The sequence below is a fragment of the Lonchura striata genome, chromosome 2 (genome assembly GCF_050655825.1).
Source record: "Lonchura striata isolate lonStrDom1 chromosome 2, ASM5065582v1, whole genome shotgun sequence".
Classification (NCBI taxonomy): Eukaryota; Metazoa; Chordata; class Aves; order Passeriformes; family Estrildidae; genus Lonchura; species Lonchura striata.
In genome coordinates, this window is record NC_140704.1 from 60,852,361 (window position 1) to 60,876,452 (window position 24,092).

General features: G+C 43.6%; 1 protein-coding gene and 1 long non-coding RNA gene across 5 annotated transcripts in view; one reads left to right on the forward strand and one right to left on the reverse strand.

The window, feature by feature from the left end:
- BCL2 (BCL2 apoptosis regulator) overlaps positions 1–24,092 on the reverse strand; it is a 96,810-nt gene that overhangs the window by 39,414 nt on the left and 33,304 nt on the right. The window lies entirely within an intron of this gene.
- The window catches only part of LOC146768271 (uncharacterized), a 50,364-nt gene that overhangs the window by 5,286 nt on the left and 20,986 nt on the right, over positions 1–24,092 (forward strand). Inside the window, exon 1 of one of the 2 annotated variants that reach the window (XR_014952656.1) lies at positions 1–21,584. This exon is cut by the window's left edge and continues 5,286 nt beyond it. This is a non-coding gene — a long non-coding RNA (uncharacterized LOC146768271). The remainder of the gene's footprint in view (positions 21,585–24,092) is intronic. The other variant, XR_014952657.1, reaches the window with a different exon arrangement.

Here is a 24,092-nt window from a genome sequence, read left to right on the forward strand (position 1 = left end):
TTTTTGGGGGGTTTGCTAGTATCTGTTGCATGGATTATTTAATTCTGGATGAACAGGTTTATCTGTAATGTTGAAGCATCCCCACAGCACTCATTAGAAGATGGAGCTAGTTCATCCTTACCCACCCCTGCTTTTTCTCTGTGCCTTGAATGTATTTTGTATTAGGTTACTGCTCCCTGTAAAAAGCATTGTGTTTTTCACCTTCTCCTGCCTGCAACTTCACCACTGACAAAGAAAATTTTTAGGCTTATGGTACAGAAAATAGAGGAGAAATGAGTTCTTTGAGTTCCACTTATATACACAGCTACTTCTAAATAAGAAGAGCTCTATTAACAACCCTGTCCCAATATGAACCATACTCAGGTTCCAAAAGTGGCAGAAACTGTAACCTTGTCTCAGAAAGCTGGACTCCAAAAAAAGATTTCAAACTCTGCACCAGTTTACTGCCTTGGGCCTCCTGCATGGAACCACAGAATCATGGATTGGTTTGGGCTGGAAGAGACCTTAAAGATCACTCAGTTACAAACCCTGCCACAAGTAGGAACACCGTCCACTACACCAGATTGTTCAAAGCTGCATCCAGCCTGGCACTGAACACTTCTGGGGATGGAACCTGCACCAGTGCCTCATCACCCTTCCAGTAAAGAATTTCTTCCTCTTATCTATCCATCACCCTTTGTCCTAACCCTGCATATGCTTGTAAAAAGTCTTTCTCCAGTTTTCTTGCAGTTCCCTTTTAGGTAGTGGAAGGCTGCTATAAGGTCTTCCCAGAGTCTTCTCCATGCTAGATGGAACAACCCCAGCTGTTTCAGCCTGTCTTCATAGAAGAGGAACATGTATGTAACAGCCTTAAAGACAATTGATTAAAGATGTGATGCTTTTCCTGACACAAGAGTATGGATCTGGACACCAAATAGGCAATTCCAGAACCATGCTGTGAGCCATCCTCCCTGCTTCCTCATCCAAACAGTATTTGGATGTCGGGTGTTGGATTTATACAGAGATTACTATCACAGGTAAGTCAGGCAGGTGAACACCCATGTCTGTTGGCTGCCAGTGGGCAGCGGGTACCTGATGCACCTCAAGTCCCTTGACAGTGTTACATCAATTAAAGGCACACACTTACTGGTGCTACAAAAATGAAACACCTTTGTGCCATCTTCTCCTGGATTGCCTCCTCAGCATTTTCCTTCTGAGTGCAAGGAAACAGCAATGGGAAGAAGGGCTATGGAGCCAGATGGGTGAAGGCATGACTGGTGGTGTGTCTTTAGGCAGCTGATGACTATGAGGGTGATGAGTGACATGAGCTGGGGATATGGAGCTCACTGCCTCACTGCCAAGTGTCTTGCACACAGATGGACCCAGGATACCACCCAGACAATTCCCCTAAGACCAGAGTGATACCAGCCCTCCTATGGTAGCAGAATGCTGGTGTGTGTGCCTCTGTCTGCAGGATCTTTGCAATTTGCTATTGCATTAGCAACACAGAAAACACTGGTGATGACAGTCTGTTTCTATAAGGAGGCAGTTGTTCAACACTCATGGGCATGGGTATGAGCACCAAGTATGGACACAAAGTTTGCCCACATTACCCTGCCGGTGGCCCCAAGACATGAAGTTCCCATGAAAAAAATGTCACTGCGGTTCCAGCCATCAATCCTTTGGGACCTCCCTGGTGCTGGAGGCTGGACAAAACCCAGGGACGCCTGCCTGGCTGCGAGGGCACTAGCAGCACCACCGCCGCTCAGGGCGCAGAGGCGAGGACGCACCTCTCCTGCAGTCGGGGCGAGGTCACAGGCACTGCAGAGTTCTTCCTTCCACGATCTCCCCCGTCTGCAGGAAGCCTCTGTGATGCGACGGGGCGATGCAGCAGCCCGCGCCTCCCCCACTTCTGAGAACCCCAGCTTTCACCACTACCGGCTTTCCGTGAGGCCGAGTGCCACAGCTGGCACAGCACAGCACCGCACGGCACCCGCCTGCTCTTTTCACTGGAATCCCCTGCTTTTGGCTATTTACATCCTTTTCTTAGAGAGAGACAGGAAGCCAAATGAATCAGAGCCATCTATGGTTACCTCCGCCCCAGCCCTTACCGGGCTCTCAGCGGTGCCCGTGCCTTGATGGAGATACCTCTGTTTGGGTTCATGCTCTGCCCACTGCTGAGATGGGGCAGAAGGGGACCAGGAGCACCTGTGTCATCCCTCCTGGGGCAGCAGGTAGGGACCAGGAATCACAGTGGCCCTAGGGAAACGGGGAGGGGGGGCAGGGCTGCAATGGCCCTGTCAGCATTTCCCACAGGAGGCAAAAGTAGAGCTCTCCTCACAGAGGCTCCTGCAAAAAGCAGAGACAGGACAGGTCCCAGGGCAAGCCTGCAGCATTCCTGCTGCTGCAGCCAAAGTCCTAATCCTGGGTCTGCAGGGGTGTACCCCAGAGGAAGAGAGGAAGGATGTAGATGAAACACTTCATGGTAAAAGTTGGTTCCACATAAAACTAAAAAGCAAGCTGTACCTTTGAATGAGCACAAAGTATATGAAAACAGCTCACCAGAGGAACTAAAGTAATATCCTTTGCTCTTCTCTTGCAATACCTGACTGACACACAGGGTTAAACACCAGCGAGCTCTGCTGCACATCTTCTGTGGAAAGGCTTTCTTCCCTCTGAAACTTCGAACAGGCAAAGTGCAAAGCAGCAGTTTAACCAGATGCCTCTGATCAAGGAAATAAACCCCATGAGTGAGGATGGGGCCCTTCCCTCCTGTAAGTGAATCGCAGTTACAATCTTTTGCCCATCAGATGTAGCAGGCTGCCTCTGAACTCCAGTGATGCATCCGTGCACTCCAAATTTTGCTCTGTTTTAAATGAAACCTCTTGCTTCAGGGAATCATTTTAGCTGCCAGAAAAAAAAGAAACTCCAAGGAGAAAATGAACATAATATTTGGGCCACCTTTGTCCAGCTTTGTCCAGTCCTCCTTTCTTAGGCCTTATTAGCTGAGGGTCAGTACTGCAAAGGAGCTCAACCCCCACTACCCTAAGCACAGCTGTGCTCAGCTGCTTGGATCCTTCCAGACCTCCTGGGACCTCCCAAAGTTACCAGGATTTCTAGCTGCAAGGCAGGTTTCCCACCAACTCATGGAGGCAGCTTTCTGCTGCACCAAACTTGCTCGTGACATATGCATGGGGTGTGGGACATTAAATCAGAGCCAGGCATCTTCCTGACAGCTTTAGAGCCAGGCTTGGCAGCACCATGCCTAGTGCTGCAGCACCTGAGGTGAGGCAGGCGGCTTGCTGGGGACTCATGGAGCACAGTAAGAAACTCAGATGCCCGCAAATGGCACTTGCAGAGCCCTGCAAGTATTTCCTATAGAGGTCTTTCCTTAGTGGGCAGCAATGCTCAGGGGAGAGGGAAAGTGATGCTGGGAAGCTCCCATGCCACCCCAAAAAATTCTTTGTCCCGCAGGCTGCCAGCACATGATCACTCTGCTGACCACAGCTGCCAGACTTTGCTCTGGCTCACACTGCAAGCCCAGCTCTTGTATGAGAAACTGGAAGTGTTCAGGACTTCTGAGGTCCAGGCCCTTTTTGCCAATATAAAAAATTTACCAGCATGCTGGGAAGGTCAGAACAACGCACCCTTTGTGTCTCAGCTGAATCTGCAAAACAAAGCGTATGTCTTCTCTTTTCCTTTCATTAAAGGAAAAAAAATAATCCCTAAGTTACAGCAACAGGACATCCAAAAAAACCCTCTCCAACCAAACGAAGCCTAAACTTGCAGAGGCAAGTACTCAAAAGTTCAGAGATGCCAGAACTGAGACTGCCTGCTCGACACCAGAAGCAGCGAGCGATTGAAATAAAGGACATTCGTCCTGCCTCGCTCACAGGGGGAAGACTGCATTCTCTGGCCACGTCGCACTGCCATAAAGTACCTGGAGAGAACAAATGGAAATATTTTCTTAAGCAGCAGGGGAATGACAGGGAGAGGTGAAGCCAAGCAGCTCAGAGCCAGGGAGCTCCAGACTGAATGCTGTCCCTCCCGCACCCAAGCACTGTCCCACTGCACGACCCACAGAGGCAAAACCAAGTTCTGAGTCTGACTCAATCCCGCCTTGTTCCAGCTTTCTGCCAGTCCAACACCCATTACTTGAAAACAAGCAAGCCCTTAGCTATAAAAGTCAGATTGCTTTTCTTTTTAAGGGAGGGACAGAGGAAAGAAAAGAGAATAAAGGAACCTCTACCAATAATCCATTATATGGAAGCATTTCACGGGAGCTGCATTGCATAAAGCCCAGCAACAAAGCAATGGTTTTGATCTTTTCTGAACAGATAGAGCAGACAATGCTTTTTATCAGCATCATAAATATCAAGTTATACTTTTTGGAACTTGCACTTCAATACATTTCTGCATTGTGGTGTAGTCATAACAGCTTGGGCCGTCAACTACTCAGGTCCTGTACTAATTCTGAAACTAAATATCCGTGCTTACAAACAAGCACCACAAAATACTCTGGCAGCTCAAAATCACACAACTATATAGAGAGTGCACCCACCTCCCAATAGCAGATTATGTCACTGAAAAGTCACCCTTTTTTGGAAATTCAGGATCTATACATGTGCGACAGGAAAGGGTTTGTTTCGAAGTTTCATTTGCTCCATGGTTCCAGTAATTTGGTTTATCAGAGGGTGTGATTTATTAGAAAAATACAAACAGTGAATAGAAAGTAAAAATGTAGTGACCTTTCACTGCAAGGAAAAGCAGTATCACAATGCATTCCTGATTAGAAAAGAACATCAAACTACCCACATGCTGGTAGCTGAGAAACTGCAAAGCAGACTTTTTGCTATCTACAAAATCATGGGATTTTTCAATTTTTTCTTTAAAAAATATAAACAGTCTGTGTTCATGTTCCCAAGTGGAAAAAGTGTCTGAGGACCTTATTTACAGACTTGGAAGGACAGGCTAATCCCTTGTCCTTGTAGCCAGTTTTAGGAACTTACAGGTTTTTCTTGGCAAATACTCAAATGCAACACTGCTGTCTTGCTCAGACTAGCTGTAGTCAACATGATTTCTGTTAAACTCACCTGCAGCGTGAATCGGGCAATTGTTTGGCCTTATTGCTACCAAACAGCTATTTTAAAGAGTAATCCTTACAGTTTACGAAATGACAGCGGAGGCCTTGGCTTAGATATGCACCAGGAAGAGAGCATTTTCTTAGAAAAGCATAGTTCTCAGTAAATGATAAACCACAGAGCTACTGCTGTGCACATTAAACCACAGAGCTATATTTATATAGAATTAAGGGGCTGAAATCCCACCTCCACCTCCACTCCCCAGCTTCTGCCATCCAAAAGCAAGGATTTTGAGATGCACATCTGGCATTTGGACTCCTAACACAATCTCCTGACCCACCTATAAGGCATACGCATTATAGTCACGGTGAACACAAACTCTTTTTCCATATGACTGTTTGATTTAAGGCATCTGAAATGACTCCACTATTTATCATTATTGATCTTCTGGGCTATGGTGATGCCAAGAAGCCTTACTGTGCCAGCTTCTCAGCAAACTAAAAGTCCCTTCCTCACAGAGCTGCAGTTCAAAGAGACCACAGAAGCATCAGGAGTCAGAGGAAACAAGTGCTCTGATCCCAAACACGTACAGGAGGAAATAAATCAGTCTCCAAAACAAGCAAGCATTTCAATTCAGAAACACACTTTAAAAATGCCCACACTTAACCCTTTTCAGGGACCTGCGGGAGTAGTGAACTCCATAACTACTGCTTGTCTGGGCTTCATTATTTGTCCCAGGCTCAACCAGTGCTACCACCAGCAGTGCCATGTTGGCAGGGACACTTCAGGCTCACTTCATTTTTCCAGTGGAGAAGCATGAATAGCCCTTACAGAGTGTTGGTATCCAAAGCTGGTATCCATAGCTGTGCAGCTGCAAAAAAGTATTTGGCAAAGCAGCTTCTGTCCTGAGGGAGAGAAAGGCAAGGCTCATGGAATGGGACAACAAAACAGATCATGGAGATGTTTTCCTATGCCTGATCATAAAGCATACTCTCCTGGAAACTAGACTGAGGCACATGGCAAATAAAGATTGGTTGGTAACAGCCAACGTGGCTTCACAAAGGGAAATCATGCCTGACAAATTTGGTCACCTTCTGTTATGGGGCTACAGTGCTGGTGGATGAGGCAGAGGAACTGACATTGTCTGCCTGGACTTATGAAAAGTGTTTGACGTTGTCCTGCAGGTTATCCTTGTCTCCATATTGGAGGCATGGATTTGAGGGATGGACCACATGGGGATAAAGAACTGGCTGGATGGCTGCACACAAAATGTTGTGGTCACTGTCCACAGGGACACCAGTGACCAGTGGTGTCCCTCAGGGGTCGGTCCTGGGGCTGATACTGTTCAACATCCTGCTGGTGACATGGACAATGGGAGTGAGGGGTGGTCAGCATGCTGCAGGGAAGGGATGGCATCCAGAGGGACTGGACAGGCTGGAGAGCTGGGCCTGTGCAAACCTCCTGAGGTTTAACAAAGCCAAGTGCAGGGTCCTGCACATGGGTCAGGGCAACCCCAGGAGCACCCACAGGTTGGGCAGAGAGGTGACTGGGAGCAGCCCTGAGGAGAAGGACCTGGGGGTGATGGCTGGTGAAAAACCCAACGTGAGCCAGCAGCGTGTGCTTCCAGCCCAGCCAGCCAAGGGAGCCCTGGGCTGCACCCAAGGGAGCGTGGCCAGCAGTCAGAGGAGGTGATTCTCCCCCTCTGCTCTGCTCTGCTCTGGTGAGGCCCCACCTGGAGTGCTGCACCCAGCTCTGGGGTCCCAGCCTAAAAGGACATGGAACTTTGGCAGGGACACAAAGCTGGTAGGAGGACTGGAGCCCCTCCCCTAGGAAGACAGTCTGAGCTGGGGCTGTTCAGCCTGGAGAAGAGAAGGTTGCATGGAGATCTCATAGCAAACTTCCAGTACCTGAAGGGAGCCTACAGGGAAGCTGCAGAGGAACCCTTCATCAGGAGCTGTAGTGATAGGACAAGGAGCAATGGGCAAAAATTGAAAGAGGGGAAAGTTAGGTTAAATATTAGGAAGAAATTCTTGGCTATGAGGCTGATGAGGCACTGGGAACAGGTTTCCCAGGAGGTTGTGGATGCCCCAACCCTGGCAGTGTTGAAAGCCAGGCTGGACAAGGCTTTGAGCAACGTGGTCTGATGGGGGATGTCCCTGCCCATGGCAGCAGGGTTGGGACTAGGTGATTTTTAAGGTCCATTCCAACCCATTAATTCTATTATTCTATGTGATAAACTGCCAGCAACATTACTTCTGTGGGATTTTTTTCACAATTTCAGATAGTCAAGAAGAAATAGGAGTTAACAGTGCTGCACCTGCACAATGCAATCCAAATCCACGTTCCAGAAACACAGACTGTCCTCAGAAGAGAGTTATGGAGCACATCCTGCATTTCTCCAGGCTTACATATGTCTGACCCTTTCTAAAGAAACCATGGGTAGGAGGCAAAGGCCATATGAATCTTATCCCAGCACAGTCTCCTTGAAGGTATCTGCTTGAAGGTGGGAATCAGAAGGTAGAGAGACAGCTGAGGCTCTGTTAGCACATTCTAACATTTTAAGAACAACACAGAGCTTTCTAGATGACTTGAAAGAACTTCTCTTGATCCTAGGTTAAATCCTGCTGTCACATAGCTTAAGCCAAGAGCAGCTTCACTGAAGCACTTAGGGGCAGTGCTTCTCAGGAGTCAGGGGACTGTGTGTTACCATGAACAAGCCCCACTCTCGATCCCAGCTTGCAAGACTTCTTTCTCCAGCTGACAAAGGGAAGTCAAATAAACCCTGTCTGTCAGAAGAGGCTTCAGCTGACCACAGTCAGACCATTTCTGGCCTCCATTGTTAGGTGAGTGCCAGGATTCAGCAATAAATCCAGCAGAATTGAAAACTGTCCTAATACTTCAAAAGTAATAAGTAAGATACTCTTTGCAAAGTAAGGTAGCCACTGGTTGTACCAAAGCCTCGGAGCAATTGCTGAGATTTTCCTTGAATTTATTTGCGATTTTGGGCAGTATTAGCTGTAAAATGACAACTGCCTACATCTTAGTGGTACAGAGTAGTACAGGGCATGCAAATACCAGCAGGGCAGGGCCTGTGATAAGCAGTAAGTAACAGAAAAATCAGTTTCCCAGCTTCTTGAGCTCTCAAGAGAGTTAACAGAGCTGTGATCAAGAGGACAGAAACCAAAACACAGTTACTGGCAGGACAGGGGCTGTATAGAAGCAGGATGTGCAAGCTCAGCCTGGCAATGCCTGCCCATGGCCCAGGGGCAGAGCTGGCTCAAAGAACAGCCCTGAGGAGCTATTCAGTAGTTTGTGCCACGATCTAAATAGGCTCTGGGCACCACTGAACTGCATAGTTACTAATTACTACCCTGATTGGCTTGAGTTGGGCAAAGATTTCATGCACTCCTCTCTGACCTCACAATGCTGACAGCTCCGGGAAGAAAGTGGAAAGACTCCAGCAATGACTAGGAAGAAACCAAAACCATTGGGTGACCCACTTTTCCATATCAAACGTGATTATTTTGTATCTATAACGATATTTAATCCCACAGAGACTTCTACATCAAGTTCACTCACTTCACAAAGCAAATAATAATTTTCCCCTCTCAAGACATATAATTTGGGGAGCACCTGTTATCAAACTATGTAGGGCTGGAATGAAGGTGCAATTGGCTGTTTGACCTAGGCTGACCAAGCCAAAATATTACATACTGCAATCTTCAAGCTGCTGAGGAATGAGGCAAACATGGGTTAAAAGTACTCAACTAACATGGTGTGGAAATAGAAGTGTAATTCTGGTACCAATGAATCCTGTGTTAGCAACGTATTCACTGGCGGGAGGAGAGGAACAATTCTGTCACTTCTCAAAGGCAAGTGGGAAAGCAGCCTTATGCTGGAAATATAAATACTGCCTCAGTAACCCTTACTATATCTAAAGGGGTTTCTGTTTGGGGATAATTATCTTTCTTTCCCTCCAGGCACTGCCTTAAGTAACTGCTTTGAGTAACAAGGAAAACAATGACTAAAATGGTCACTTGTGCTCTCTATAAACCTGCAGTGCTCCATAAGCTCCCAATGGGAGACACTTTGGACAAGCTTTATTCCCTGATCTGCACCACGTAAAGTCAGTGAGTGCTCCATTTCTGCTCCTCCAAGAAGAATTTCACCCATATATTTAACTACAATGACCAAATCCATATTATTAGATTTGGGTGGACTGGAAAAATGCCCCAAGTATTTTTACACAGCAACCTGGAGGACACTCCAGATCCCAGGTTTTACTGTGGCTAAGCTCTAATTTATGAAGCAAGAATTTGGCAAGAAGAACAAAAGCACATGGACAAGCTATTGCACATCTCATGATCAGTTCTTAAATGGAAAAATGTATGAGATACCTGAGCTAGGAATAAAATCATTCCAGCCAAGGGAACACACAAACTGAGTAGGTCTTTAAAAATTGCAAGGCATCACAAAAACATGAAGATACCAGTCTATTGCTATATCACTATGTATTACACTATTATTATGATAAGAAAGAATTTACTAAGCAAAGGAGTACTTGTTTCTTTTATTCAAAACAAATCAGAGTGGAATAAAAAGCCACCTAACAGATTAGCAGCTAAAAGATGGGGAGAAGACTAACAAAATCTCCTACTCATGTACCCAAAATTATGAGTTAGATAGAGCACACCAGAGAACCAGTTTCAGATGAGGAACCAAACAATTCATGTTTGCCATTCAGATTAGCCAGCATTTAACATTAAAAGTTTAAATGCTTCATAAAATTAGTGGGGGTGTTGGTGTTGGTGGTGCTCTAGTTTATGTCTCTAGACTAACTGATGATATGCTTCTGGCATTTCTATAATCTCACAAACTTGTAGATATAAATTAAAAAGAGTTGCTTAGATCTGTAGAAACATTAAAATATAAATGCCTGGGGAAGTGAGGAATCCCTTTTTTAAAGGAACAGGATTACGTGGAAGAAATGTGAAGAACTGTAAAAGGGAAAATATCAATGGAAGAGTAGCAAAAGCCTTCCTGATAAGTTTAGTTATAAAAGGAGTAAAAACTATCACTGGATGCATATAAAATTTTACTAGGCTGTCATAGATGTCTTGCATACTCACTCACAACCTTTTCTGGTTAGAGCTTCCTTTGTAACAGATGGATAGGCATGAAGAAGCAAAGTGTTTCCCAAATACTTCTCTTACAAAAAAAGTTAAGGCGTAAGACAGCAGAAAAACTTTTCACTCTTGAAAGAAACAAGCTGAACAAAATGACCACCACATGACTTTTCAGTAAACCCTACCAATTTTGCACAGAGCAGAAGAGGTAACTTTACCTCTTTGTTCAGGTAGTAACAGATGGGAAAGCTGGGAGAAGAAAAGCTGCCTCTGGAAATGTTAGTGGCATCAACAAATTCTTAGCTTGATTCGCCTCCATACCACCAGCTCTAAATAATCCTTCCTTTACTGTGGCACTGGAGGATCGAAGAAAATCTCACCTCTGTACAACTGCAGCAATTGGAAGGACCTTATTTGGATTCCTCCCCCCAGCTCCACTTTGCGCTGAGAATACATGGCTTCAAGAGCATTCACGAAGGGATTTTTTTCCTCCTCTGGCTTAAACAGTGAATGGCAGAGCTCCGAGTCTGAATAAACAGTGTGGGTGGTGACTGCTCTGTGAGGCCCATGTAAAGGATGCAATCATTTTCTGACTCTGTTCAGCATTAAATCATGTGAAACTAGCTTGATTACCACACATAACATTGACTCTGTAACAGACTATAACATACCGTGTATCCTTCCCTAACTTTGCAGGGGAAAAAAAATAACAATTAATTCTCCTAGCTTCAAGTGTTTAATTGTGTATAAAGTTCATTGACCTCACTAGTTGCTGTCAGATGATCTTGCTAAGGCCTGTGAAAAACATCCCAGGAATGCAGTGATGTGGGCAGAAACAAAGTGAGTTCATGCCACAAAATGCTTTAAATGGAACAAAATCAGCAACCATCCGGAGAGCCTGCACTGAAAACAGGACTTCGGAATAATCGTTGATTTAACCTCACCTAAGCACAGCTAGTCCTTGAAAAGGGGCTATTATAAATCATAGCCTTTAAAAAAATAAATCCTTCAGGGATCCTGCATGTGACTACATGAAGTAACTTTGTTTACTGGGAAATCTCTGCAGCTGACTGGGAGGCAATGTTTTGGAATGACTGGAGAAACTGGGGCATGCAGGAGATAAGCTGGGAAGTGGGGAACCTGCTTTTGTGCCCTGTCCAGTTCCCATTAAGTGCAACCGAAGATAAGTCCTTTTGCCTCCCTGCACTCAATTTCTTCCTCAATAAAAATGGAAATAGGTACGCTTATCTACATGAAGGCATGCTCTGTTTTTTTCTGTGTGGGGAAGACACTGTTAATGGGAGGTATTATCATGTATTTGACACATATGTGAGCATCCTGCATAATTTTTGACATCTCTCTGAAATGCAGCTTCTGAGCTATGTTTTAAGAAATCCTTCCCTCAATGACCCTAAAGAAGTGTGTTGTGTTACTAATTTCATACATCGTTTCCAAATGAATAATTCAGCATGAATTCTGCTGGTAGTGCCCATTAAAATGTAAACTGCTCCTCTTTCCTGCTTTTCACAATTGACCTATGTGATTTCAGCGGGGTGTCACACTCCAATTTTCTAGGGAAGCATTGCAAGAACCGCTGATTAGATGGCAGCTTTTGTTAACCTGTAAATCTTAGTACAACTTAAAAGCAGGTCTGCTGAATCTCTAACCAAAGGTACCCTATGGGCATGGATGGCATTTTTACAATCGCCACTTTCATCTCAGGGTGATGCAGCCAGATGAGCCCCATATCTCACCAGGGCTGGAAACGGAGTTCTTCCCTGCTTCTGGTGTTTTCTTGGGAGCCTCCAGCAGAACCTGACTAAGTAACAAGTTCAGTAACAAGTTCTTTAAGTGTGATCAGGCAAACATCACTGCAGGGTGTCTCTTCATTGCATTTATTTCACATCCCCTCCCGTACTACTCTCACCATCCCTTCCCCCCTCCTCTCCAAAGGCTGATTTACACGGTGAGGGAAGGTATGGCTCATAGATAGTAGAAAGGGGATTGAAAAGCTGGTCTGCAGTGATGATCTAGGACATGCTTTCATCTTATCTAGTATATTGCCTAACAGCAGCTGTCTCCCTGCTTTGGTGTGGGGCACCATTGGCCGAATCCTTTCCCATATACTTCTGATATTCTGCATATCTTATGGTGGCTACAGCAGATAAGCTCCTGAACAAATAATTCTGGTGTGACCATTTTGCATTTGGTTATTTGGTTCATTTTGGTGATCATAACAGGCTTGGATTATAACTTCTACCATCTGGAATTTAATCTTCTTCACAGACAGTTAAAACCAGATAATAGCCATATTAAATTGTGGATTATGATTTCTCCTGGTATTAAGTTCTAAAGTCTTGCCCCAGAAGGGTATGGGATTAAGACAACCTCTACTATTAAGTGCACTGCAAAATATGTAGTTCATAATTTCTCATATCTATTTCATCTACTCATTATCAATGACAACAGTGGCCTTAAAAGATAAGAAAATGCTCCAATCAAGCTCTGTAACCCAAACAAAGTGGCTGTGGGAGAAGGGGGTTTAATTAAGTTTTTCTTTCCATTGCCCCATTGCAAGTGTTTGGATGGGAGGGGAGGGGGATGGAAAAGAAAAAACAGAAAGTGTGATGCAACTTCATGTTTATGGGAAAAATATTTGGAGGACAAGATATCTATGAAATCAATGGGTTCCAGGCCTCAGCCAGCATTTCATGCTTTTCCCAGATGGTGACATATTGGAATGTTTTCCCAAACAGCAAGAAGCCAAACTGGGGTTTTTGCAGCTGCAAATAGGTAAGAAAACTTTAACCCAATTCCTCGAAAAGCTACAAAATATCAAACCATTTCAAGGTATGTGTAAAAGACAACTATAACACACAGTGACATACAATTCTTCTGGATTGTATTTTTACTAACAGCAGAGCAAACTACCTAAGTAGTAATAATAAGAAATAGGCTTCTAAGCAACACCCACACGTTTAAAAGTAATGTAAAGACTTGGGTTTAGTTCAATCATTTCCAAAGTTCAAGATAAATAATCTTGAACAAAAGGCTTAATGTAAGTGCAATCCTATTTTATTACCCAGAAAACTACACTCCACCAGAATTAACTGAAGAGAAGTCATGGAGTTTGCAGTTTGTCAGAAATGGAGAAGACATTAAACTTGCCTTAGGGGAAATACACACATGTATATATTATACACTGTACAATCCCTGGCCATTAAGATTTCCTCTTACCTGAAAATGCCATTCTCTCTTGTTAGGACATAAAAAATACAACACTAGTAATTCAAGAACAGCTGGTGAAAACCAAACAAACCTGGGAAACCATCTGCATATCAATTCAGAAATTCTTGCCACATAACTCCCTTCCTTCAGTTTAATTTCAGGAAACCAAACACATCCTGGGAGCAGTTTTACCTGAGAAAATCAGGTACTTCAGTCACGTTTGATCCTAATAGCTCCTTGAATCCTCTTCTTCTATCTCCTCCCTGCTGTTTAAATAAAAATTATTTTATCAGCCCAGTAGTTAAAATTTCCTTGTACTAGCAACCCCTGATTTACAGATTCCAAATGCTGAGTTTCTGGACTGTATGAAGAAGGGGTTTGTTATGTTTGATAGTTCCTGACACAATTGACAGCAAAAGCATGCAGAAATCTGAATTAAGATGACAAATATTATCTATATATACATGAATAAAGACTTTTATTTATATAAGGTTAGTATCCTCAGATAGTATGGAGCTAGAACATTGTTTGGATAGCGGTACAACAATATAATCCCAGCATTCCCTTGGGATGCAGCATGTGTTTCTATCCCTGGTGATTTATGAACTATTGGACCTTAAAACTCTTGCTGCTTCTTTCCTTTAGCAACCTTTCACTGGCACAGGTCCAGCTCTGAATACAACCAGTCTACAGCCTTTGATTATTAAAAATATTTGGTGCCTGTTCAAGGTGCCTGTTGTCATGCACAACCCACCCTGCAAGGCCGACTGCTGGACTCACAACCCCACCACGTTCAGCAGAGACATCCTGATTTACACCCCTTCAGTATCTTATCCACAGTCCCACAGCAATCCATTAAAGAAACACTGAAAAATCTAAGAACAAACAAACAAATCAACCCTGCATTCCCATTAAGATAAAAATGTAAAATGAACATAAAATGAAGGGAGATACTGCTGTCACTTCAAGGAGTGAGGATTAAAGGACTCCAGCCTCATCAGATAAGACTCTGGATTTTCTTGTCTAGCACTCTTGTTTTAATCCATTTTCCAGTTCTATATGAAATGAATTATAGCTAGATCTGCATAGCGTTTAAGGACATAAATCTATCCTACAGTGTATTTGAATTTAAAATACACACAGCCTAATATCTTTCATGCCTGAAAAAAATGGACGTGAAATCTCAGGGGGAACGGAGCAATTACCTATTTCAGTCAACGTGTGAAGAATAGTCAAATAAATGGGCTAACAGGCCCACCAGCTGGAAAAATTAAACTGAAAGCCTGCTTCTGAATATATGCATTATATCACCCTTAGCCAGAATGGCTTTAATTATTCTTAAATATAGCAGTGGAATGAGAAATAGGAAAATCTTACAGCCCTTTTCTCCCACAATGGAGAAGGAGACTAAAATTGCCGTCATTATGATTTTTGTTGCCATTAGATAAATGAGTAGTCTTCCAGGTCATGGTAATCCTCCTTGGCTTTTTATATTATCTATTTAGCCCGAGGATCCAGAGATATTTTTTTAAGTGCTTGTGGATTCTGTCACTCATATGTCATCTGCTGGTTATGGAAATAGAATTGGGCCCATTTTGCAGGCAGACACAAACACAGATCTGTCAGTGACAAAGCGTGACACTCACTGAGCCTGTGCAGTCAGATCTCTGCTCAGACCATGAAGCCACTCAGAGAAGTCACAAAAAGGAGGGTAGGATGTATTTTACCTAGCTTGAGCTGCCTTAAAACTGCAAGTCTAAACAAAGTGTTCATATAGACTTGCTCCCTGGATGATTCATCTCATTTTGCACCACCTATCTTAGGACCAGATGAATCACCTTTTAAAGTGTCTGTCTGTTGGATGTCTAATTTTTAGATACCTCAAATCCATCCTATGCAGAAAAGCATCATTATCTCTACTAAATACTTGATAAACTCTAAAGTGCATCTCTCTAAGGCTAATAACAGAAGTTTTATCTAGTATTCTGTGACAGAAATTACAAAATTTCCGAATGCTTAATTTTCATACGCTCAACAGTTTCTTCTGATGGAAAACAAACAAAAAGAGCCACTATGTTTTAACAGAAAATGCTTCAAGAAGAAACCACTACTTTGTCAGGCACACCACACAATTGAAATAAAACCTCTCCGTTGAGATGGTGAAGAAGACAATGCAAACACAGAATCAAACTTTGAAGCCAGCATGCCTTTTTCTGTAGTTCTAGCTTTGTACATATGTTTCAGGAGGGGCTGAAGTGACATTTGTGTTTTCTTGCCAGTCATGTGCCAGATGGGCTCCTTCTCAAATGTGTGCTGTTTTAAGACCCAATCTTGCCTGAAACAACATATAGCTCCTGGATCAAGCCCACTTTGATGTTACAGCTGGACACAAATCTCTGCTGCTTGTGTCTCTGTTGCTCACTTTTCTTTTAATGTCCAATTCCAAAGAAGATGGTGGAGTTCAGTACAGATCTAGCTACAGAAATTATTTGCAGAGATGACAAGAGTTTCCCCTCTTAGGGAGACTCCCCAGTGATTCCCATGTGACCAAACCCCTTCCAAGCCATCAACTTAAAAATAACATGTTGGGTTTTGGAAAAAATGCAATTCCAGTGGGTTTGTGGAGTGTCTGGTTTTGACTTTTTTAGGCTGCACTGGTGTTGAGCTTTCAGAAGCACAACCGAGAAACTTCTCAGCAGCCAGTTCCAGAAGCAAAGGTCTTAAGGACATGGGTCAGGGTGAGACTCAGCCCTTGTAAGGAAGGCTTGGCAATGCTGCCAATGTACATGGCATCCCAAAAGGCCTCTGAAACCCAAGAGGCCTATCTGAGCAGACCTACAGACAGATAAAAAGCATCTTTGCTCCCACAGTGACAAGTGCCTCAGCCAAGCCAACAGATAGACTGCCTCAAATTCAAACTGGTGAGTTTCTATTTCATGACTGATTTCACTCTTATGGGCAATCCCCAGGGTAAAAAATTCTCCTTGTTTTATGCCAAACTGCTACCAACAGGTTTTAGGGAGGTTCTGCACAGCTTGGGGATTTTTACTCAAGTGTTTTAAAGCCTACATGATGAAAACCACAGTGACTAAAATGAAAAGCTTGGGCATTCTGCACCATATGTTACTGCTTTGCCACAGAAAACTTCAGGGCTTTAGGGTTGGCAGCTGGGAAATGATGACCTCCTGCCTGTGAAGTTGCAAGTAATTAGTGCACTTGCACAACTGCACTGTTCATTCTTTGATTTCATAGGCAAGAGGAACAGTGGTAGTTTTTGTTGTTAAATCTGTTTGCCTAAAAAACCATTATTTTAAAACCTCTGAGCAAAAATGGACTTAGTGGATGTTCAGAGGTCACAAATGGACTTCTCCCCTTTGCCCCAAAGTGCAGTTTCCTTGCTTTAAGAAGTCAGGTCTTACATTGTTCAGTTGCAAACCAAAACTCCTGGATGTGACCTGATGTGACACATACACTTAGAAAAAGATCAAAGAACTGCTCCTGTTGAGTTATATGGACAAATTTATTGATAACAGCATCAAATTACTGCATTGCTGATAATAATAATGGAACAACTCCCTCGCCAGGTGTACAGGCAGGGCCAGTAGTTATGGGTGAACCTGAATATAGCTGCACATCTTTCCACCAACCCCTAACCTTATAGTATCTTCTCTATATAAACAACTGACAAAAATTATAGAGGCCCTTGAATCTTCCTCTGCTTAAGTTCTGAAATCTAGAAAAGAGATTATATTACACTTTACCTTACAATGAATTAACTCCTCATCATGTCCATTCCAATGCCGGGTTTGTGAACTGTGCCATGACAGAAAAACTTTCAGTAAGCTTAGTTTACTGCTAAGGAAGATAGTTCTCTAAAAATGCAGCAAAGAGAGGGTGATAAGCCCCAAAACATTGTAACACAAGTTTTACTGAAGTATGTATGTAAGTAAAAAAGTGAATACAGGGTGGCAAAACTGAAGGCACTTTCCCTACTCTGGGTGACGAGATTATTTGGGATTAACTTCTGTATTGGATGGATGACTCTGAGTACACTGTGGGTAAGAAGGAAATAATACACATTCTTGTGGCTACAAACACTAAACCAAAAAACTAAACTGTCTGGCTTTATATTGCTAAAACACTGAGTTGTGGAAACATTGCTGAAGTTTTGTTGGTACAGACCATGGAACTAATCTTGTCTCTTTCTCACTGTATTTGTCTCATGCTTTATCTTCCCTTTACTTTCTACTTTCATCCCCCTTTCCTTTTCTTTCATCCTTCTCTCCCCACTCAGCATACAGTTTCTTTGTGTCTCAGGTACAGTAAGGTTGGTTAGCAAGGAAATCCAGACACAATCATGATGCTTTCCTGCCACCCTTCATTAGTCATTAAGGTTATAAAGCCATAATGAATGATATTGTTATTATTAAATAAATTCTGCACAGATTAGATTTCAATAGCTCAATCTTCCCCTTTTGTTTCATTCTTTAAGACAAAACCTTTCCTTTTTTTCAGTATAGTCCATGGAGGGCACATCATCCTTTTTCTTTTTTTTTTTTTGACAGCCCATGAGGCCACCTTGATGGATACACCTGTGGGGCAGTCCACCCTCCCTTTGACCCAGTGGCATTGTCCCCTCTGGCGGGACACTGACCACTGAGGTGGGCAGCTGATTCCTGAAGGCTCCTGAGATAATGGACTGCATTCCTCTGCCTGCCTGTATCCATAGGGAGAGTGGGAACCACAGCTTTGCTGCCAGCATCATGCTGCTGTGCTCAACAGGAGGGCAGTGATGTCCCCACCCCAGGATGCAGACAGAGATGGGGTCACCACATTTCCCTGAGGTATCTAGCAAATGACCCAGAAGTTAGAAGGAGCCATAAGTGGAGAGGATTTTGAAACTCAGTCCAAGGCTTGAAAAAGCAGGCCCTAATATCTCCTCTTCATTTTCATCCAGTGTAAAGCTCTAAGCAAACTAGAGATGAAAGAAGAGAGACTAACATACTGTGTCTACTGCTTCCCCTTTAGCACCCTCCTACCGATTCCGTACTCATTTCCATCTGTGCAAAGTGCATGTAAAACAACTTCACCCCTTGCCAGATAGACATTGAACTGTGGGATTTGAATCTTTCTGGGTTCCTGGGCCTCCTTAGGTACATAAAAGCCGTGTCTGCGCCTCGGGAGGCGGCTGAATCGCAGCCTTTGTGTGCTAGGCACAGGGGAAACGGAGCCCGACCGTGGGCATGTGCCAGCCCCCGCCGGGTAAGAGCTGGCATTGTCTGCCCAGCAGAGCCTCGACATTTCCACCAACCACACTGAGGAAATTTTCAATGGCAGAATCTGGCTGTACATGAACAAATCCAAGTTTCCTAAAAGCGGGAAGGTCTGTGATCAAAATACAACATGGAAAGACCTGGGTTTGCTAGCCTGGTGCATAGAGCAGAGAGAGCAGCACATTTGGAGCACTCTCAAATGCTGAGTTTTAGACCATCCTCTGCTGCAGCAATCCGTGCCTAAGAAAAGGGCCAACGGAGGCTCAGCATTGCAGGGCATCACCTATGGGTGCTCAAGGGGGATGTGCCCAGCAGGACAGTTTTGAATGAAGCAGTTCTATGCAAAATAGCCTTTGCTGTGTCCTGTTTCCCCTGGACGGATGCATCTCCCTATCACAGAGTAGTGAGTGGCATGTACTTGACACAGCAGAACAGAAGCAGAGCAGCATTATGGCACACCAGCAATTCCAAAGTTACATCTTCCAAAGTAATAAGAAAGAATAACTTGTAGTCTGCTACATGAAAAAATCTTTCAGCAAAGTCTTTCCAGCTACAGTGACATACATATAGCTACATATTTACAGTTAAGACACCAGGGAGATAATCTATGTACATATACTTCCAAAGTAGCTTTGGACAAGAACTGGAATTTTCCTCTGCAAGTAGCGTAACAACTAAATATTTAAATGGTTAGAACAACAATTGCAAACAACTCAGTAACAACTATGTTTCTTTCAGTTCCTGACATTGCCCACTAAAGACAGCTGTAAGACAGGACCTGAGTAAGCCCCAAGTTATTCCTTTAAACTGAACATCCTCCTCCTCCTCCTCCTCCTCCTCCTCCTAATAATAATAATAATAATAATAATAATAATAATAATAATAATAATGTTCAAGCAAGCAACAGCTATATGAAGTAGAAATATGTATATCTCTCTCAGAAAATCTGCAAAAAAGCCAGTGCTTCAGAGAGCTCATCATTTTTTTTCATGTAGCCATCATTAAACACTTCTTTGACAAATTGCTATGCAAACTGATGCTTGATGGAATTTGGACTAACTAAATAGTCTTGTGTCAGAATCACACTCATAGAACAGCCTTATATGGGTACCCAGCATCTCAGCAAATGCTCCCAAGTCCTGCCTGCTCAACTGGTGCTGTGCCCTGCAGACAGTCCATACCCCTGGCACCCTCACAAGCCCGTGTGTCACGAGCAATGGCCGAGCAGGCTAATCAGAAGCAGCCAGCGGAGTTTCGGGGTGCAAGGCTGCTGCCCTTGCCAGCCAAGCGGGAGATGGGTGCAGGGGGCATGGGGAAGGACGTCACGGGAAGGAAAGAAGTGAGGCTCTACAGATGTCCCGCCAGGACAACGACACAGTGTTCCTGCTACATCCCGAGCGCAAACGTGGCTTGTGTGCATTCAATGAAATTGTTTTTGTATACAAAGAGGATTTCAGCTGCTGTGAGGCAGATGGAAGGCGCTTTTGGCCGCGCTGAAATGTCTGGTACTGCCCGCGTTCGGAAGCATACACAGGGCAAGAACAAAATACACTACTGTGCAATGTAAGTTGTCTGGTAAAAAATTAATTCAGCACATAGCTATCTGAACTACAGGAAAACAAGGAGGAGTGGATGGCTTACCCCGCTGCTCTGCCCGTTCCTTTCTCTTAGAAGAAAGAGCTGCTCACTCTACCGATCATGAACCCGGGCCACTCAAAGAAAGGTGAGGAGGCGGCAAATGTCAGAGGGCAGCAACAACCATGAGAAACTTCATTTAGATGAGTTTAAACTTGGAGTGAGAGAGCAGAGCAGAGTGAGCAGGGAGCAGCTACAAACTGGGAGCCTTAACCTTCGGCAGAGCACCGCTCACCTCCTGTAGTTGCTGGCAGCAGCTCTCTGCCCTGGGCTGGGGGGAGGCACATCCAGCCAGCGACTACAGCTCCCCCTCTCTCTGCTCTCCTTTCCCCCAGGAGCTGAACTGCTTCTGCATGCCTTTCAGGGTGGCACAAAAACAGGTGAGACAAAAGGCAGTCCTGCTTTCAGAAAGTTTGAGAAACTCTTTACTAGACCAGCTAGTTCATCCTACTAAGGCGATTGCATCACTTAAATATCTGGTTTGCTAAACTCTTTTTAATTGAGAAAGTGTTTTTCTATTAAAATTTGCAGGTCTCCATAGATCATTTACCTTCCAGTACCCCATGCCTGTTAAAAATCTTTCTCCCAGCCTGGTTTTGTATGGTGCTAATGTCAATCCACATCAAAGTCCACAGGAATTCTACACATGTGAATCCAAGTTTAAGCAAGAAAAAAAAAAAGGGGGCTCAGATTTTTATTACGTGAATTTTATTGGAACATTCCCTTCATGTCCCTACATACAGAAGAGCGTCTGGATTGAGTTACAGCTGCATTTACTCCCACACATCTGCTCCCTTATTGTTATAGTTACCTTTTCTCAGGGGATTTAAGAAACTACTCCCCCCAAAAAAAGCCCTTCACCTTTAGGTCCATGATGACAAAGATCAAAAAGCCTTCAGCATTCCTGCACCATGACATGAATTATGCTCTGCAGCAGTTTAAAAATTGCTTTTCTAATTCGAATGCTGCTGCTTGACCGCTGGGTTTCCAACAGCGGCATGCAGCAGAGCCGGTGCCCTCACTCTCCCTGTAGGTGTGCAGCTTTGCTTTATAACCCACAGCACGTCTGGGACTGGTGTTTCACTGGGAGGGGCATGAGGCAAGGTATAGCAAATCTCCCTAGCAACAAACATAGAAACAGAAAAATAAACTTTGGATGCACAACATTCAATTGATTTCACAAGTTGCTGGGCTGGCTGCATGATGGAAAGCAATCGGAGGACAGCGGAGCCCGCCAAGAAGGGATGCCAGCCAGATTAAAGGTACCTAACACTTAGAAACATAAGGGCCCAATTGTGTCAAAAACCTTATTTTTGTAGAATAATACAGTATGAAGCAAGATACTTCCCTACTTTCCAATTACTCTATTGTGCAGACCCTCAGGAGAGCTTTGAAGACCAGATTTTATCTTGGTCTCACTGCAAAGTTGAATCCCATCCCAGCTGAAGGCAGGAGGAAAGTCCTGGTTTATTTCAGTGCTAATGAGGGTGGGCATTAAATGTGTATGTTGATGGACCTCTTGCAGGAAGACAGACAAGGATGACAGGGACATCAGGAATGAAGCCCTGCAACAGCACACCTAAACATACACCCTGGCAACGGAGGCTTGAGCAAAGGAGTAGAAACCACTGCTCCGCTGCAGCAATTACAAGTGACAAGGCTATTACTGACATGAACAAAAACACATAGATTGCTTTCATTAGCTGGTTATGGCCAGCTAGTGCATATTTGGGGTTGAAAATTGAACTGGTTCAAAGACAGACACTGACTGCATTTTCTATCCAGGAAAACACAAACTAGGTCTCAGAAGTAATCATCTTGCAGGGAAACAGTTCAGAATTACTTGCTTTTAAGTATGGATGGGTATGATTTCAAAGAAGCAAACTGGTATATCAAGAAACTTGTGCATGGCAGGGATAAAGGCTAAGACCAGGGGAGGCACAGCTTATCTGAACTATCTCCTGATAACCTCAATAATGAGCTAACGTTACTTGGAGCAGAAATGGCATGGGCAGATGGGGTGCAGGCTGCAGGACTGCCTTTGCCCTGCCCAGCGTGATGACTGCCCTGGGAAGATGCTAGTTAGTCTCAACATCAGTGTGCACATTACCCTCCCAACCATACAGCAGCAGTCCTATCTGAGACCTGTAAGTAAGGAGAAACAGCGTATTCCTCAGCTTGTAAATTAATTTAATTCCTGGAGTGCACTTATAGAGTAATGCCTGAGGCTTATGAAGGCAAAATGGAGCTAGAGACAGCACATTAGTCTCTGGAGAGACATACCAGCTGTTTCGTGTCCTGATGGGGGTAGGGTGGAAAACAGTTGTATATAGTCTGCACCATGCACTTAAAATTGGAGTATTTTCCCCTTACTTCCCCATACTATTAAAAATCATATACCTGAATGAATATAGCGAATTAGCAATTCACAGAGATGCATTAAGCCCAAATCCTGCACCTCCGAGGTGCAATGCTAAAATAGAAACAGCAGCCTTCTCCTCCTACAGAGTATTAGGAAGAAATAATGATTCTCTCTGATGAAGAAACAGATTAAGAGGGAAATTAAAGTGCAGATTTAATTTCAATAGTAATGCACCCAAGTCAGCCTGTAAATAAGCCAATCTCACCACCTAAATTAGGCATCAGTAGAGAATTAATGCCAACCTTAGGAAAACTTTAGGCCTTAAGAAAAGGAAAGGGTAGATGAGTGCACCCTTTTCAAACATAAATCTATAACGAACTCTTTCAAAGCCAGATAGGGGTTGATGGCAGGCAAATTTAATTTTAGAAGTATCTAAAGAGTTTTCATCTTACTGAAGGGGCAGGGTTGGCCTTAAAGCTGGGATCCTATTGCTTCTAAACTTTGTGGAAGTCTAAATTTATATCCAGACATTATGACTAGTCTAAATATCTTTAATAAGCTACATCAAGAGCCTGCATTCAGATACCTTATCAAGTTGAAACATGCAAAGCTCATCTACGGATCCCAAGGTTTGATTTCCATTAAAAATCCCCTACCAAAAGCTTATAGTACCTGCTAGGAGGTTCTGTTTGGTGTCCTCATTTCTGTCTCCCAATGAGTGGTGGTTGGTACAGTACTGAGTCAGAATATGATGTCTCCAGCTCAGCTTGAATCAGCCAGGTAAGGCACAATGCAGCTGATCGCTTAGAGCACATAATTATAGCATCCATGAGCTGCTCAGAGGATGCTGGCACTGACAAAGTAGGAAAGGCTAAAAGCATCATATTAAAATGTCATAAAACATTCATTTTACATGATTAGAGAAACCAGTAATTAGCATTTTTCTTTTAGTGCTTGACTTTTTATTCCAACTGCTCTAATCCAGCTTCTTTCCATGGCAATTATTGCCAGGAAAGCTGAATTTGGCATTCTTTTCATGTCCACTTTAAAACCTGCTCTGTAATCCGTCAGCTAGGCAGGTCTCACATACAGTATTTGAAGGTAAGTGAGGCGGTTTTTGCCCTATAGTCAAATTACGTTTATATTAAGTCTTAATTGTAGGACTATGTCCATACACTATTAAACCATATCAATATGTTTATTCTCTGTTAGTCTAGATTTATCTTGCCAAGGCTGAAGCTTTGTGTAAAGGACTGACCCCAGGAGTGCATATGTCAAGCTGAATTAAGGAAGAGGGAAAAAAATAGAGCCATATCTAAACTTCCTTAGAATAATAGGATGTTGATTAAATTGTTAGAAAGTTAAATAAACAAGCGATTTTTTTGTAATTGTCCTTTGAATGCCTCAG